Consider the following 16,354-nt stretch of genomic DNA (forward strand, 5'->3'; position numbering starts at 1 on the left):
GCGTGTTTTATCTTAAACATGAGTCATCAAGAGTGAAGCTCTCCAACATTTCTCCTTTCCAGTTTAAGACTCAGAAAATTCATAGACACGAAAGGTACCCACAGTGTTTAGAGAATGGGGATCACTCTTTTGTTATGCTGTGAAAATTCACACACTTCAAAAAGCCAGTGCTTAATGTATTCCAGGAAACTTCGTCACTGTGTTCTAGAGCCTTACCTCACAGCTACCAGCCACCATATTCCTGTGATAACCATTGGTAGGAGATGTTACAAAACATTAACAGACTCAGGGAATGATAAACCTCACAGGCTGTTCAGGTCTTTAACCCTGGCCTCCCTCTCACTGAGGAGTTGTGAGATGATCAGTGTGGTGCCCCTGCAGACCCTGCTCACATCTCCTCAGCCTGGCCTGCTCTCCCAAAATGGATCCTCTTCTTCTGCTCTACATTTCAGTTCTCATCTTTCCTTACTTTTCCATCTCATGCCCCTTCTCTGCCAGAACAACTGAGCTCTAGAAAGCTCAAAACTCTGTTGACAGAAACTTTACAAAAGTTTTAGTTGTGCAGCTGCCAAGAAAATCTTTACTCCCACCGTCATCAGATTCACAACCCAGTTTTTACATCCCCTGCATCTACAATCCCCATTTTTACATTTCCTATTTCCACCCCATGAAAGATGTTTTTGCTTCAGAACATGGGCATTCTTGAAATGAATTTTAAAATTACTAGCTCAAAATAAAATAATTAAAGGCATCAAAATGTTCAAGGCTAGAACTGCCTCTCTTGGTGGTTCTTTTATAGTGTCTTCCGGTACAAAGACCTAAAGGTGTTTTGCAGCCATGAATTAATTTTGCCTTGTGGTGCACCCAGGAGAGATGACAGAGCCTCTCACCCTGCAGAATGAAGGCAAAGGCACAGAGCTTTGAAGAGGTGGGCTCCAAACCCATTCTCCTGCAGCAGATACTTTTATTTTTAGTTGGTGAACTAGTGACATTTTGCAATAAACACTGAATAACCAGAATATCCGATGACCGACAGTAGATAACATCCTACCAACCATTAAGTGACCCTAAGGGATGGATGCTGGGGGATAGACATATAGGACAGCATATGGGGCAAGGCTTGGGGGGCTGACCCCCAGCCTCTGGCTGATCACTCGACAACTTGGACTGAAACTTCTGCATGGAGGGGATGGGAGGCTGAGTGATTGACAGAGAGCCAGGGTGGGGGTTTGGGGATGATCTCATCTGGGGAGAGGGATAAGACAGGTAAAGGGAGGGGGGCACAGTCTGGGATAAACCATTTGGGAAAAATATGGGGATACAAAAGAAAATTACTTCTAAGTATTAAAAAGTATAAAAATGCACTACAGCAGGTTTGGGCAGCACCAAATAAAATGTAAAACAATGCTTTAAAAATAGAAAAATTAAAAATAAAATTTAAATAAAATTAAAATAACAAAATTAATTTAAAATAAATGAAAAACAAAATAAAAACTGTAAAGTGCCGTAAAAGTTACATAAAAGGTAGTGCCATAATGCAAGACCCTCAAACACAACCACAATCACCAGCTTGAGTTGGTCTGGGCAGCACCAAATAAAATAAAATAAAAAACTTTAAAAATAGAAAAAATAAAAATAAAAATTAAATAAAAAATAAAATAAAAAAAAATAAAAGCTTTAAAAATAGAAATTTTTTTTAAAAATCAAGTAAAAAATAAAATTAAAAAATTAAAAGCTTTAAAAATAGAAAAATTAAAAATAAAAATTAAGTAAAAAAAATTAGAAAAATAAAATAAAAACTTTAAAAATAAAAAAATTAAACATAAAAATGAAATAAAAAATAAAATAAAAATATTTTAAAATAGATAAAAATAAAGCTTAAATAAAAAATAAAATTTAAAAAATAAAATAAAAAGCTTGAAAAAATAGAAACATTGAAAATAAAAATTTAATAAAAAAATAAAATTAAAAAAAGGTTTAAAAACAGAAAAATTAAAAACAGAAATTAAATAAAAAATAAAAATAAAAAATAAAATAAAAAGCTTTAAAAAAGAAATATTAAAAATAAAAACAAAAAAAAATTAAAAAAATAAAATAAAATGCTTTAAAAATAGAAAAATTGAAAATAAAAATTAAATACGAAATAAAATTAAAAAAATAAAATAAAAAGCTTTAAAAATAGAAAAATTAAAAATAAAAATTAAATAAGAAATAAAATTAAAAAAATAAAATAAAAAGCTTTAAAAAAGAAATATTAAAAATAAAAACTATATAAAAAATAAAATTAAAAATAAAATAAAACGCTTTAAAAATAGAAAAATTGAAAATAAAAATTAAATTAAAATAAAATTAGAAAAATATAATAAAAAGCTTTAAAAATAGAAAACTTGAAAATAAAGATGAAATAAAAATAAAATTAAAAAATAAAATAAAAAGCTTTAAAAATAAAAAAATTAAACATAAAAATGAAATAAGAAATAAAATTAAAAAAAAATAAAAAGCATTAAAAAAGAAATATTAAAAATAAAACCTAAATCAAAAGTAAAATTAGAAAATTAAAATAAAAAGCTTTAAAAATGGAAAAATAGAAAAATAAAGATTAAATAAAAATAAAATTAAAAAATTAATATAAAAGGCTTTAAAAAAGAAATATTAAAAATAAAAACTAAATAAAAAATAAAATTAAAAAAATAAAATAAAATGCTTTAAAAATAGAAAAATTGAAAATAAAAATTAAATAAAAATAAAATTAAAAAAAATAAAAAGCTTTAAAAATAGAAAAATTAAAAATAAAAACTAAATAAAAAATAAAATTAGAAAATTAAAATAAAAAGCTTTAAAAATAGAAAAATAGAAAAATAAAGATTAAATAAAAAATAAAATTAAAAAAATAAAATTAATTAAAAATAAATGAAAAACAAAATAAAAACCATAAATGTTCCATGGAAGGTAGTGCCACAAAATGTGACTGTCGCAAAAGGTGCCGTAAAGCGCGACTGTCGCAAAACTGCCGTAAAGCGCGACTGTCGCAAAAGGTGCCGTAAAGCACGACTGTCGCAAAACTGCCGTAAAGCGCGACTGTCGTAAAACTGCCGTAAAGCGCGACTGTCGCAAAAGGTGCCGTAAAGCACGACTGTCGCAAAACTGCCGTAAAGCGCGACTGTCGTAAAAGGTGCCGTAAAGCGCGACTGTCGTAAAACTGCCGTAAAGCGCGACTGTCGTAAAATGGGCCGTAAAGCGCGACTGTCGCAAAAGGTGCCGTAAAGCGCGACTGTCGTAAAATGGGCCGTAAAGCGCGACTATCGCAAAAGGTGCCGTAAAGCGCGACTGTCGTAAAACTGCCGTAAAGCGCGACTGTCGTAAAAGGTGTCGGAAAGCGCGACTGTCGTAAAATGGGCCGTAAAGCGCGACTGTCGCAAAAGGTGCCGTAAAGCGCGACTGTCGTAAAAGGTGTCGTAAAGCGCGACTGTCGCAAAAGGTGCCGTAAAGCGCGACTGTCGCAAAAGGTGCCGTAAAGCGCGACTGTCGTAAAAGGTGTCGTAAAGCGCGACTGTCGCAAAAGGTGCCGTAAAGCGCGACTGTCGTAAAATGGGCCGTAAAGCGCGACTGTCGCAAAAGGTGCCGTAAAGCGCGACTGTCGTAAAAGGTGTCGTAAAGCGCGACTGTCGCAAAAGGTGCCGTAAAGCGCGACTGTCGTAAAAGGTGCCGTAAAGCGCGACTGTCGTAAAACTGCCGTAAAGCGCGACTGTCGCAAAAGTGCCGTAAAGCGCGACTGTCGCAAAAGGTGCCGTAAAGCGCGACTGTCGCAAAAGTGCCGTAAAGCGCGACTGTCGTGAAAGGTGCCGTAAAGCGCGACTGTCGTAAAACTGCCGTAAAGCGCGACTGTCGCAAAAGGTGCCGTAAAGCGCGACTGTCGCACCTTTTACGACAGTCGCGCTTTACGGCAGTTTTACGACACTCGCGCTTTACGGCACCTTTTGCGACAGTCACATTTTGTGGCACTACCTTTTATGGAACATTTACGCTTTTATTTTGTTTTTCATTTATTTTTAATTAATTTTATTTTTTTAATTTTATTTTTTATTTAATCTTTATTTTTCTATTTTTCTATTTTTAAAGCTTTTTATTTTAATTTTCTAATTTTATTTTGATTTAGTTTTTATTTTTAATTTTTCTATTTTTAAAGCTTTTTATTTTATTTTTTAAATTTTATTTCGTATTTAATTTTTATTTTCAATTTTTCTATTTTTAAAGCATTTTATTTTATTTTTTAATTTTATTTTTTATTTAGTTTTTATTTTTAATATTTCTTTTTTAAAGCTTTTTTATATTAATTTTTTAATTTTATTTTTATTTAATCTTTATTTTTCTATTTTTCCATTTTAAATCTTTTTATTTTAATTTTCTAATTTTACTTTTGATTTAGGTTTTATTTTTAATATTTCTTTTTTAATGCTTTTTATTTTTTTAATTTTATTTCTTATTTCATTTTTATGTTTAATTTTTTTATTTTTAAAGCTTTTTATTTTATTTTTTAATTTTATTTTTATTTCATCTTTATTTTTAAGTTTTCTATTTTTAAAGCTTTTTATTATATTTTTCTAATTTTATTTTTATTTAATTTTTATTTTCAATTTTTCTATTTTTAAAGCGTTTTATTTTATTTTTCAATTTTATTTTTTATATAGTTTTTATTTTTAATATTTCTTTTTTAAAGCTTTTTATTTTATTTTTTTAAATTTATTTCTTATTTAATTTTTATTTTTAATTTTTCTATTTTAAAAGCTTTTTATTTTATTTTTCTAATTTTATTTCGTATTTAATTTTATTTTCAATTTTTCTATTTTTAAAGCATTTTATTTTATTTTTTTAATTTTATTTTTTTTTAGTTTTATTTTTAATATTTCTTTTTTAAAGCTTTTTATTTTATTTTTTATTTTTATTTTTTATTTAATTTCTGTTTTTAATTTTTCTGTTTTTAAACCTTTTTTTAATTTTATTTTTTTATTAAATTTTTATTTTCAATGTTTCTATTTTTTCAAACTTTTTATTTTATTTTTTTAATTTTATTTTTTATTTAAGCTTTATTTTTATCTATTTTAAAATATTTTTATTTTATTTTTTATTTCATTTTTATGTTTAATTTTTTTATTTTTAAAGTTTTTATTTTATTTTTCTAATTTTTTTTACTTAATTTTTATTTTTAATTTTTCTATTTTTAAAGCATTTTATTTTATTTTTTTAATTTTATTTTTTATTTAATTTTTATTTTTAATATTTCTTTTTTAAAGCTTTTTTATATTAATTTTTTAATTTTATTTTTATTTAATCTTTATTTTTCTATTTTTCCATTTTTAAAGCTTTTTATTTTAATTTTCTAATTTTACTTTTGATTTAGGTTTTATTTTTAATATTTCTTTTTTAATGCTTTTTATTTTTTTTAATTTTATTTCTTATTTCATTTTTATGTTTAATTTTTTTATTTTTAAAGCTTTTTATTTTATTTTTTAATTTTATTTTTATTTCATCTTTATTTTTAAGTTTTCTATTTTTAAAGCTTTTTATTATATTTTTCTAATTTTATTTTTATTTAATTTTTATTTTCAATTTTTCTATTTTTAAAGCGTTTTATTTTATTTTTTAATTTTATTTTTTATATAGTTTTTATTTTTAATATTTCTTTTTTAAAGCTTTTTATTTTATTTTTTTAATTTTATTTCTTATTAAGTGCGCTTCACGGCACTACCTTTTATGGAACTTTAACGGTACTTTACAGCACTTTATGGATTTTATTTTGTTTTTCATTATTTTTTAATTAATTTTATTTTTTATTTTTATTGAATTTTTATTTTTAATTTTTCTATTTTTACAGCTTTTTTATTTTTTTAATTTTATTTTTATCTTTAATTTTTAGTTTTAATTTTTCTATTTCTTTTATTTTTTAATTTTATTTTTTATTTAATTTTTATTTTTGATTTTTTTCTTTTTAAAGCATTTATTTTTTTCTTTTTTATTTTTTATTTCATTTTTATTTTTGATTTTTCTATTTTTAAAGCATTTATTTTTTTATTTTTTATTTTTTATTTAATTTTTATTTTTGATTTTTCTATTTTTAAGCTTTTTATTTTAATTTTTAATTTTATTTTTTTAATTTTTTGTTTTAATTTTTCTATTTTTAAAGCATTTATTTTATTTTTATTTGTATGAAGTGCCTCTAAAAACAGAAAAAAAACAAACAAACAAAGCCAATTCTGAGAACTTGTCCCTTGATGACTTTTCTAACCCTCAACAGAGATTGGGATGAACATCCAAATTCTGCTTGTTTTGGACAATATGACAGTGAAAGAACTTGTATTCCCAAGCCATAAGTGGATAAGACATACTATGAAAATACTATATATATCTATGATATCTAAGATATTGTTGATTTAAAAAAAGAAATAAGTATTTGAAATATTTTGGAGATATTCTGGGGGAAAGGACAAAGCCATGTGGAGCAGAGACTATGAGGAGAAGAGGTCAGAGGCAGGAAGAGGGCAGGAGTGGGAATGCAATGCCAAGTACTAGCTGTCATGCATGGGTAAGGATATGACATTTATGCAATGCAAACAGATTCAAAATCTCCTTCCCCACAGAACTACACAGCAGGACAAATTCAGAAATGAGGATATTTGAATGCTGATAACTGACTTTTCTTTTCTTTACCCTTTATTGAAACATTTAATTCCCTCTTGGTCTCTAAATAGTTTCAGATGCTTGTGAAGTTCTTAACTGTATTAATATTTTTCCTTTTCCATTCCACAAAAACTTTAGTTTTGGAGGAAATATATTTTTTCATTCCAGAGAAACATGCCTTGCACAGAAAGAAATGTTTCTTAGAGGACAAATTCTAATCTGTTTTAGATAAAAGTTATCTAGCACACCACGGCACACTGGGATATTTATCACTGAAATTGATAAAACAGAAGATCTCCAGAAGTCCAACAGATATGCAAGCCAGCATGACTAACTGGGCAAGGATCTGTGCAAACAAAACTGCAAGTTCCTCAGCTATTTCATTTGCAACAAGAAGTGAGTTTTGAAATGCTGGCAAGGTCTTCTGGGTTTGTTGAGACCACATCACCATGACAGCAAAGCACTGCCCAGCTCTTCATTATTGTACAGCTTTGCAAGAGACTGGTGAGGGGAAGTTCAAAGAAAAAAACATGGCCAGATGTCATATGGGAGATCACAGGAGATACCCCAGCCCGTGGATAACCCTGCTCTCCAACCACAGAGCTTTTGACAGGTTCTTTCTCTGGAGCAATGCTGAATTTTCAACAGCATGGGCTGAATTTCCTGAGCAAGGCAAATATATTCCACTTGTTTTCCATGGCCAAGAGCTAATGAACTTGTGAAAGGTAAGCAGTGCAAACAATAGTCATGTACTCAAAGGGCAGGACTGCTCTCAGCTTAGCCACACTTCTGCTCTTCCATCCAGGTGGGTTCAAAACCACCTACCTAGAGTGGAATCAGGGCCTCTGGGAGTTGCTGGTGAATTTTCTGGCAAAACATTTTCAGGTCAAAACAGCAATGCAAGGCTGTTATCAGAGAACTGAAGATAGGGAAAGGTGTGCTGGTTTAAAAAACTGTACAAAAAATAATTTTGAGAAGCTGACATTTCAAAAGGTGACAATTTTGCTCTGCAGCTCAAAAACATGATTGCAACACTTTGGCTTACAATTTCTTAAGTAACCCAAGTATTTTTTTTAATATGAAATTACATATCTTGATGGAGCTCATGTGATTGCTCCTTGTTTTATCACAAAAGTTTTAAAATTTTTAAAATGTTTTTCCTTGCTCTAGCTAAAGGGAAGAAAATTTAAGCACTTGGGAAAGCTGAGAAGATGTGAAAACTTTTTCAGTCCAATCTAGGCAAAGTAGGATTCCTGCCCATTTCATTCAAAATGAGGCACAAGGTTCCAGCCTGGCTCCTCTGCTCCTCAAAGGGACATTGTTTCATTCTGAGATGATCCAGGCAGTCCACGAGATGTGGTCCATTTATTTTGTCTCAAGATAACAGTAGCTGCACAGGTACAGGGTTGGTTTTTTAAATGAGATAAAATGCCCACACAATCCCAGTAAATTTACAGACATCAGAAGGAATCCTCAGAACGTCTGTAAGGAGTCTGGTCTCATTCCTGTGAAAAGTCTGCATTTAAGAATGTCATGTTCTTCTAGTAAGCTGCTTGTTTGGAATCAAAGTATTTTCAGCACTAAACACAAGAGATGTAAATCTGGGGGCTTGCAGCCAAGGCCACCATTCCTATAGAATAGGAAGAGCACAGGCTCTTCTCTACAGCTCCTGTTCTGCTCATTGAGACAGAGGCAGAGGGCAACATCCACAGCAGCCCCATCCTGGTTAGACATCCCTCCCATGGCCTGTGAGACCTGTCAGCAGAACAGAAGGAATTTTTCAGCCTCCAAATCAGGACCCTTGGAGGACCCTTCCCATTCACCACAGTGAATAACAGCAAATTGAAATGCAGCCACTGCCCACCCCAGTCCCCTGGCATTTAGCAGATACCTGCATTGGTTAATTATCACCAGTCCTGTCCTACCTAGAGCTCCAAATATTGCAACTAACTGCTTTAGGGAAGAACAGGCACACAGGGGTCTGCACATGCCAGAAATACTGTGGGAATAGAAAGCATCTGGGTTTGAAGATGTAGCATCCACAGATTGGTTCTGCACAAATGCACTGATGAGGAGAGCCAGCCACTGGGTTCTGACCCCAATTTCTAGATTCAGCAACCAACAGAGGCCAACAGAGTTTAATTATGATTTTTTTCCAAGTGGTTGGGCACTCAGCTGAGTTCCTGTGGCTGTAACTCAGCTGTGTTACAAGCCACCTCCAGCAAGACGGCACTGGAGCAGGAGGTAATTGAGGGCTGGCTCCCCGAGGGAATTTTCCCTTAAAAGGATAACTACATTGTCATGAAGAAACCAGCTCACTTCCACTGCCCGCAGAGCTTTCTGCAGGCACGGCTGCCAGAGCTGGGGGCGGTGGCGGGCACTGAGAGCAGGCAGGCAGGAACAGCAGGGCAGTGCCTGCTCCCTACAGGGCAGTGCCTGCTCCCTGCATGCCACAGCTACTGCAGGGAGCTCAGCCATGCCCTGCCATGAAGGGCTGCAGGACATGCAGGCAGCCCCAGGACGTCACTTCAGTGCCACGTAACAAGAGGGCAACTCCCATCATCTGCTTGAGGCAAAAAGGAACCCAAGTGAGGGATTGCAATCAAAAAAACCCCAAAACCCTCACAAGAAGCATTTGCACTCAAAATGAGCAATATTTTCAGAGAAGGGAAGGCAGTGTACCAGCTGAAAGCGTGCCAAGGAATATTTCCAATTAAATATTTTTCCACCAGAAAATAACCAAAACCCCAGCTTTTCGTTTGAGAATTTGTGGAACGATTCTTATCAAAACTCTTAAGATGGGATCCAGGAGAATGATGAAAGAGCAGAACCCCATGGTGGGTGGCCTCCCACCCAGCAGCAGGCCACTAAGAAGGGAGAGCCAGGTTTAAGGCCAAGTTCCCCTCTGGAAGATTCAGCCTGTTGACTTGAACCTCAGCGTCCCATAACCAAGAGGAAACTGCCTTAGCTGTAACACAGCCCTGCTCGATACCCAGGATACCTCCTTGTCCTCAGGACAGCCCACCCACCTAGAGCTTTGCACTGTGCTCTCTTGTGCAGCTTTTACATGGAATGAAGCTGAAACGGACAAGGCTGGGTTTGGCCCAGCTGTAGTGGCAGGCACCAATTCCCACCTCACAGCTAAAGCTTCTCTTGGGTGAGGTTTTCAACTCTGACTCATGCTTCTGTCTCTGGCACAGAATAAGCCGCCCATCACACTGCAAGAGAAGGAATCAGAGCCTGGTGTTTCCCTGCACCCTGATGAGAGGACAAAATATGTGCAAGTGAGCAACAGCCAGGTCTGAAATGAGCAGAGACTCCTGAGCTGGCAGTGCAACAGAGGCTTACACAAAGTAAAATACCATCCCTTTCTTTGAGGACTGGCAGCCCAGAGAACCCCAAGCAGCTCAAGTCCTTCCATTGAAGTGGGGAGTCCAGCCCAGAGAGTGGGTGAGACAGATTTCTGGTGACCAACACATCATTGCTGCTGGAAGCAGGAGCTCCTAGTACTGAGCACCTTTAGGAGACAGACCACCAGCAACCTCCTCCAGACCACAGAGGTCAGCTCAGGAGCTGCAGCAATTCTGCAGCTGCTCCCAGCTCTGCCTGGTGGTTGCTCCATCTGGTCCCATCCTGTTACTACTGTCTTTGTGAAGTGTCCACTTGAAATAGTCCTATTTCAGGAACTCCACAAGCAGCCATGGAGATTCAGCACACTTCCTCTTCGCTTTAGGGGTAGAAAATTTTATTTTCTAATCAGTCTTCCTCTGTAGAAAGAAGTATTAAAAGCTCCAGCAAGGTAAGTGTGTTAGTGTCGATAAACAGAAACTCATCCAGAGCAAAACAGCAGAAAGCTGGAGAATTACAGGTGGCTACAGGCACAGACTGGTTGCCATTTGGCTTTTTTCTTCTATGAGTAACAGCAAGAAAATGAGTCAGACTCTATGGCTGAGTCACAGTGAGTGAATATAAACTTGCTTTTCAGACCAAGAGAGCTTGGGCAGGTGGAGGAAGAGCTCTGTATAATCTGACCTGGATAAACACAGCATGGTCCCTCCATGCGCAAGTCCTGCTCCAGGGCCTAGGATCTGCAAGCCTGTCCCAAAGGAAGACCTCCTGGTGGAAATATATGATAAACATATGACAACATCTGCCTTCTGTTTCCTGTGCTGTGTACAGATTATCTCTCTCTACAGATAACCCTGTTCTTCTCAAAGAGAAAGCTGGAGTTGTGCTTTAAAAACGCTGCTGATATCAGTGACAATTTGGGTTCAGTTCATTCTGTACCTGTTCTCTGACCATGTGTATCACCACATCTCAACACCATCTGCTCAACACCTGAGTGATGTGATTACACATCTGCCCGGGGTTGTTTGTTCCCTCATTCCTCCTGAGCACTGAAGCCAGAGGCAGGATAGGCAAAGTGTGCTTTCTGCATTCACGTGTGCTCTCTCCACATGCAGAGTGGAGCTGACGCCCAGCTGAGCTCCCCCACCTCCTCTCCACTGGTGTCATTATTTTCCATGTTGCTTGTTGAGCCCAGCAGAGAAGAAGCCCTGGGAATGCAGAAGCCCATGTCAGAGCATGATCACCAGCAACTCCAGCAGGCAACTTTAAAGGGAAGCCTGGTGGGCTGCAGTAAAGTAAAAATCATCAGGCTACAATGTGACATCAGCAGAGCTCCTTGTAGAACACAAGACTCCGGCTGCTGTCCCAGCCCCCTCCCCCTGCCTCCAATTCCAAGACCATAAAATTACTCATTAGGCTTGGAACAAAATGCTCCCAGTGCACTTGCATGTGGCTGGAGGCAGACACAGATGTTTTGGGCTCTGGAAGAAAATTGCTGAGAGACAGAAATGAAACACTTCCAAAGCTGCACTGTGCTTGCCTGCTCCTGTTGGACTGCATGGGGGTCAGATTAGAAGGGAGCAATGGCATCACTGAGCAACCCTTTGCTTCCACTTAGCTTTTATTAAATCCTCAAACCCAATTTTCTGTTTCACTTCAAGTTTTGCACTGAGTCGTTCAGCATGGCATAAGAGCAGCTCAGGGCTGTGCCTCTGGAAGTAGGTTTCAGCACTTTGGGTTTATGGTTAAAAGATCCTACATTTCAGCTGTACTTTTGTCTTGAAAAGAACAGGGAGAGATCGCCTTTAGGAGCCAGACAATCCTCAGAGGCCCAGGAAGCAGAGGATCCTCCCTCTTTTTACACATGCAGTAAAGTGAGAATAAAAACATTGCCTGCAGGCATGTCAGTGAGGGGATTAGGATGCAGTGTCCCAATTATAGCTTGGTTTATACGAGGCAGCCCTTCCCACCTCCCATAACCAAACACTTGCTCAGTTAACCGTCACATTCAAACGAGGGAGGGCAGTGACTCCAGCTCCATCACTCCATTTCTCTTCTTAAATTCAGGAAAGATTATTCTGCCTTTAGATCCTTTCCTGCTACATTTGCTTTTGGTCACACAGTAGATATTTTAAGACCAAACTACTGGCCAAACCTGGTCCTCAGGCACTAAGTCTGAACACAATGGGCTCATATAGACCTCCCTCAGCCAAGTATCACAGAAATAACAAATTTTTTCTCCTACAGTTATTTCTCAGGTATCATTCAGGTACAAAAGACACTGGGGAGGTATTTTTTTGCCTCTCACGTATTCCTGCAGGAGCCCAATTCTCCACAGCTGGAAGGAGAATATATCGAGTTGGAAGATGTAGTGGCCATATGTCATAAACTCCATGTGGAGGCCAGGGATCAACAGGAGTGGCCTGGTGGTCAGGAACAACCCCTGCCACAGCACTCATTACATGTAAGCTTCACTTTCAAAGCTGCATAGAAGCTTAAGCTCATTTATCTTTACAAGGGATTTAAAGGCCTATCGGCTTTGGGAAGTGAGAGTGACAGGAGAGGGAAGTGCCAAATCACCAGCTCAAACTTCCAGTTGCTGTTAATATGGACTGAGCTATCTGTGTCAGCACCATGCAGTGCACTGGCAAGGCTCACTCACCAGCCCTGTCGGACATCTCTGCCTGGTTCCTTGAGACTTTTTCTTACCAACGAACAAACAAACCCTTCAGTTTCTCTAACATGATTTCCTCCCAATCCCATAATACTGGATTATTCCTAAGCCTAAAGCAAAGAACATCACTTTGTGATTCAGGCGGCTTCCTGAGCTAGGAGCAACAGCTCTGCTGAAATACCTCACTCTGTGCTGTCTGAAACACTACACAGCATGAGCCGAGTCTGGGAAGACAGGAAAAATGGAATTATAGGCTCGTGAAATGGACACTGACAAAAACCTGAAATGCCGAGCTCACTCAGATGCAGTCTGTGTTTAATCCACTCATCAGACAGTCTCTGTTTAGCTAAATATTTGACTTCAGAATTGGGCCTGAATTATTATTGGCAAAGCTTCCAAGCTCCACAGGTCCCTCTAACAAGCTGTTCCTCTGTGGAAGCCTTGCAAGGAAATGAATGCAGCCTTTGAGGAAACTGCTGGAACCCTTCTCAGGCTTCCAGAGTGGGTTTGTGGAGTCCTGTTAGGTGTCCAGGCCTTCTGAAAGCTCCATATGTTGAGTGTTAGAAGCTACAGGGCTGATGTTTGTGTGCATTTCTGGGATGTTCCCAGAGGAGTTCTGGCTCCGCAGCATGTCACAGGAACAGAGTTATCAAAGAAAGCACCAAAAATAACCTAGTCTACAGAACAACTAAAAGCCAAACCCAGACAAAAAATAAATAAGCTGGAGCCACACATGAAGCCATGTAGCCAGAGCTGTAACGTGTATTCCATTCTAATGGGACATATCTGAAAGAGCACAGAACTGGCATGGTCGGTCCCTTGTGAATACCCACAGCAGGGACATAAAGAAGCACAAACACAATTCCTCATCAATGGCAGCTGCGTAACACAGGGCCCAAAGATCTGGTTCAGGTGCTGCCAGGCAGAGCCCATGGTTGCTCTCTCAGCACACAGGCAAGTCTGACATCCTGTCACGTAGAAACAGTCCGTCAGCACTGAAAGAGGAACGTGTTCATCTCCTCTCCCTTGCAGTATTCAATTTCCTGTCTGTGGCAGCATATGCCAAAAAAGACAATCCTCCAAGGATGGAAGCTGTTCCTTGTTCCTCAAGCCAGGCTCCCCTTCTGTGGGCAGCTCCACAGAAGCAGAAGCTTGGCTTCCCAAATTACAGGCAGCTGCAGGCAGGAGGAGTCACCTTCCAGTTTTGTTTCCAAAGGAAGATTATAAATTAAAGTCCAATTTGCTAAACCTCTAGGTAAGCAACTGTTTGTGCATAAACACATACTGGTTTGTGGGCTGTATTACATGGCTAACTGCAAATCTGACTGGCTTGAAAATCACACTGTATACAACTAAACCAGGGAGCTAACAGAGGCACATTTTAAAATTACATGGATTTAACCAGCCTGGCTCATGATTTTTGAATGTGATCAAAAATAATGATTATCCTAAAGCAGTACCTAAAAACTGTGCATGCAAAATAAGAGCACAAAATTCTCTGACAGAGAGCTTCACTTCTAAGTGAGAAAGAGCACAAAGCTGGCTCAGCTAAAATTATTCTTCAAGTGAAATAAAGACAAAGATTTTAACACCATCCTGAAGATGGGGTCGATGTCTGGAATATTTTGCAAAAAGGGGTCAAATTACCACCTCCCCTGTCATTCTTTGTGCTACAACATTAGTGGAAAAATCCAAGAGCTGTTTTAGGTCTGTTAGCTAATAAATGGATCGCCAGGCAAATGTTCAGCGTCGTTAATAAATTGTCGCAGCATTCTGTACTTAGTATCAGCAGAAAGTCTTGGTCCCTTCCACCCCCGAACACATACCACTTTGGGAAGGACAGAAGGAACTGCCTACATTGCCTTTTTTTGTGCCTGCTGGAAACATCCAAGCTCACAAACAGATGCGAACTCTCAGTGCATCTGCGCTGTTCCTCCGCCGAGATCAGCATTAACCCGCAGGAGAGCCGTGGGTGATGAGTCCTGGCTGATTCAAGCTCTGGAAGACAATGACATTAACAGTGGCAGTTTAAATCCAGACAGCTTTCCATCCAAGGATCTCTTACAGCATAACAAAAGGCTAGCAAGAGCCGGAGGTCCCATCTAAGGCTGGGATGCACAGTACCTCCATAGTGCGTGCAAGCAGGGATTATTCCCTGCCCTATTCAGGGCTGTTTCCCCAGCCCCCAGGCACTAGGATACCCAGTGGGAAGGGCTCAGCCCTTCTCAGTCACTCCTGCTGGCGCTGTTCCAGTTTGTCTGAAGACACTTAAATATTCATCGAGAAAGCGCAAGACTCCGTCTTGCCGGGTGCACAGATTGCTCTCCAGGGAAACAGGACACCTGCCTTCTCCACTCCCTGCTCCATCAAATCATTAATTATTTAAAGTAACAGGAAAGAGCAAGAAAAACTCTCCGCATCAGACATGCCTGCAGCCTGTTGTTTACGGTGCTCTCTGGGGTCTTGTGTGGCCCGAGGTTTGCATCTCCCCTCCGGCAGAAACAAGGATCAAGCCCAGCTTTCCCATTTCCTCGGGGAGGATGCTCTACCCGCTAAGCTATTGTACAAAAGAAGGGCTTCCCCTTTATCCAGACAGACCTTATGTTCACTTTTCCTACCAGAGAGAGTGTCTTTTTTTTTTTTTTTTAACTTCAGTTTGAATAAACGGCAAACAAAACACACATCCAAATCTCTGAGAGAAGCAGCTATCCATAAACCTCCACACATTCTGTATTTGCTCAAGAGCTTAGGGTCTACCTCCCCATTTCACAGCTGGGCAGGCCAAGCCGTAGTGATCCAACTGCATCAGCAAGCACTTGGCTACTGAATCCACCGGTGATGGGTTTCAATGAAATGGAAACCACTGTCTCCCTGCCCTGAAGACAGTTCTGGTACAGCTGTGTGCACAGAGTGGCATGTGTGGAGAAGCAGAGGGTCTCTTCTTATCTGCCTCCCCCTATCTTCCAACACACCAAACGCCCCACGCTCTCTCACAGGAGCAGCACGGATGCACACAAGGGTCCCCGAGATTGGGATGTACCCCAAAACTGTCCCGAGCCCAGGGAACAGCCCAAACTGCACCCTGGACTCTACTGCTAGAGCAGGAAGTCGTGGCAGGTGAACAGCACTGGCACCCTCATGTGGTGACAGGCACCAGAGTGAGATCACAGCCGAAATCAGCGGTACAGAGAGAGATATTTCTCCAGAGGGACTTCACTAGGGAGTCCTGACAAAGACCATCTGTGGGCCAGCATGTCTAGGGACGGGATACAAACCTGATGTCATCTCTCCTCTCCTGAGACCAGCAGCAAAGAATGACAGAATGGGCTGGAAGAGACTTAAGGATCATCCAGTTCCACCACCTTCCATGGGCAGGGACACCTTCCACTATCCCAGGGTGCTCCAAGCCCCACCCAACCTGGCCTTGGATGCTTTCAGGGATGGGGCTTCAAATAAGGTCTCCCCGGAGCTCTCTCTTCTCCAGGCTGAACACCTCCAGCTCTCCCAGTCTGGCTACAGAGCAGAGGTGCTCCAACCCTTGGAGAATTTCTGTGGCCTCCTCTGGACTGACTCCAGCTGCTCCATGTCCTTCTTATGCTGGGGAGCCCAGAGATGGAAGCAGTATGACAGGGGAGGAGTACTGTGGGGGACCCACAG

General features: G+C 38.3%; 1 long non-coding RNA gene across 1 annotated transcript in view; it reads right to left on the reverse strand.

Annotated features, from left to right (window-relative positions):
- Nucleotides 1–16,354, reverse strand: part of LOC136562322 (uncharacterized) — a 37,197-nt gene that overhangs the window by 20,320 nt on the left and 523 nt on the right. The window contains exon 2 of the long non-coding RNA XR_010784491.1: nt 14,524–14,695. This is a non-coding gene — a long non-coding RNA (uncharacterized lncRNA). The remainder of the gene's footprint in view (nt 1–14,523; nt 14,696–16,354) is intronic.

The sequence above is a fragment of the Molothrus aeneus genome, chromosome 13, assembly GCF_037042795.1.
Source record: "Molothrus aeneus isolate 106 chromosome 13, BPBGC_Maene_1.0, whole genome shotgun sequence".
Classification (NCBI taxonomy): Eukaryota; Metazoa; Chordata; class Aves; order Passeriformes; family Icteridae; genus Molothrus; species Molothrus aeneus.